Source organism: Schistocerca gregaria, chromosome 8 (assembly GCF_023897955.1).
Source record: "Schistocerca gregaria isolate iqSchGreg1 chromosome 8, iqSchGreg1.2, whole genome shotgun sequence".
NCBI lineage: Eukaryota > Metazoa > Arthropoda > Insecta > Orthoptera > Acrididae > Schistocerca > Schistocerca gregaria.
The window spans coordinates 379,951,465-379,954,188 of NC_064927.1; positions in this window are offsets into that span (position 1 = coordinate 379,951,465).

Below are 2,724 nucleotides of genomic sequence, written 5' to 3' on the forward strand. Positions count from 1 at the left end.
ACACCCAACTTCCACTGTCGGACTCCCACACTCGACTCTTCCTCACGCACTAACACATTGTGGACTACACTGCAGTCTTTGCTTCATTTTATGATCTCTTGCATAGAGCGTATGCTCGATCCTTTGTAAGGGTACTGCACCCTTACATATCAACACCAAAATAATACTGTAATATGATAAAATATAATGTCAACATTTGATTTCAACATTAAAGTTAAAAAATATATAGGAAGACAAAAAAGAAAAAAGTGCAAAATTTAAAACTTTGAAATTACAGTAATTAGTCAAAACTATTTACTTATCAATGCAGAGCCTCAATTCATTGAGAATAATTCTCATTTGAGTCATTGTTTACAATATTTGTTTATATTTATTAATGGCAAATAGCATTTAAGAAATTAAAGTTAGTATCATTTAATTGCACTGCATTAAAGACAGTCATTAGCTCATTCAATCAATCACTAATTAGCAGCAAGATAAGTCATGTCAATCACAAATGCTTGTGCATACTGCATAATCTCATTGAAGAAACATGGCAACAGGGAACCCAATGCTGTAACATCCCAGTGAAACAACATGGCTAAACATGACACATTAATAACAATTATCTTTTACTGTGTTCATCAAATTTGTCATAATGAATTGAATACTAATAGTTATACTGGCACTGTATTGAATGAATAGTAACATAGGCCTAACTGATTAAATGTGATTCAAAAGAAAACAAATTAATAAACAGACAACTCTAACTACTACACAATATTGACACAAAAACATTCTATTACTAGCCCCATAAATTTACACACCTAGTGGCAGCGTATTTTGATAAGATGTTATTGTTAGATTTTGGCACACCGTTTACAAGAAATTTGACAAAAAACACATACCTTGAAAAGTAATTCATAAACAAATCACGACGTGGGAAAATACTTTCTTATGTAGCACTTCATATTCTTGATGTAAAACAATTAACTCTGCTTTAGGTCCCTGCCTATATGTAAATCACATGCAAACACACTGGTTCACGACGCACTAGGCTGTGGCATCGACGTCACGGTGCTACATCACCACAATAACAACAACACTTTCACTGTTCAGATGGTAGAGTACTTGCCCGCAAAAAGCAAAGGTCCCGAGTTCGAGTCTCGGTCAGGCACACAGTTTTAATCTGCCAGGAAGTTTCATATCAGCGCACACTCCGCTGCAGAGTGAAAATCTCATTCTGGAAACACTTTCACTGGTTACTCTGCGTTTTCACTTTCCTATATGTTGCGATGCAAAACACACGTATTTGCAGCTTTCGATTAATTATAGGGATGTGGCATCGAGGCCGCTGGGGACTGTAGACTCGTTGTCTCTGCAAATTGTTGGAATTGTCGTAACAGCGTCATAACAGCGACTCCCGCACCCTGAAGCTTGTTGATCAGCTTGCCGCTGACGTCAGCATTCCACGGTTCCAAATTTCACACGTCACCAACGTGACAAGTTAGCGCAGCGCTGGAACAGGCGACGATCGCGCTGCGTGCTAGGTCTTCATACGAGTATGAGAACCGTTGGCAGAGTAGCAATAGTTACAGAGAAAAATCGCATTTCCATAGTAATGAATATGACAGAGACAAACAGAGAAACAGACAATATGGGAACCAAAATAATTATTATCAAGGGAGACAGAATAACTTCAGACCCAACGGTCCACCGCACAGTTACGACTCATGGAGAATTTCTCCACCACGTGACCCACAAGAAAAAAATTACAGAAACTACCGACATGTCGACAAACGATATAATCGTAACAACAGACCAGAATTTAACCAGAACTGGAGGGTTTCAAACCGGGCAAGGCCCTCTCGACGAGGTGAATTTGTAGAAGTTAGACCTCCAAATCCCAGGAACGACGCGCGACAACGAAGGTAACAGACAATGACTCGCACCGCCGGCAGCCACGTGCGCCAGCTGGCTCAGAGAAAATAGCATGAGCTAACCTTGAGAAAAATTCCAGCATTCTTTACCGACGTATACCGCATGATAATTGCGTTCAAGTTGAAACTCTGAGTACTAGGAAGAGTAAAGGTTTACACTACATTTCACATGTAAAACCATTTATTGAGAGATAATCTGCTTTTTAACTTAGTCTTTGCCATAAAACTATTCTCTTCACGTTTCTAGTACTCTTTGTCACACGTAGAAATTGTTAACATGCAATAATGTTCGAAGTTAACTATCCATTCAAGAACCTACACAACTTATTTAGACGGTAATTACGAATGAATTTTTATAGTGAACAGACGGTACAGTGTTGTTGTGTGTACATTCTTCCTTGTTCGTTGCATGATTACGTAACGACTATAATGCTTTCATATTTAGAACATATACCGGTACTGCTAATGACATTGTAATGCAACATTTTGGTTTACTTGAAAATACATTATGGATTTAAAGTGCTTTCTGAGAGATACCAGATGACACAGTTGTTAGTTTATTTGACATCTACACGATTATATCACGACGCTGCTAATGAGTGACACACTTTATATTATTGCTTTTGCACTGTATCTGTTTCATATCTGCACAGTTTTTCTGAATTCTTCTGGAAAGTAAAACATGTTTCAGTAGTAACTTTTGTGATATAGCTACAATGAGACAACCTTTTCCATAGCACAACAATACGTTACAGTACAGTACTTACTTTATCACGGCAATAAGCGTAATAACTACGATATCTAT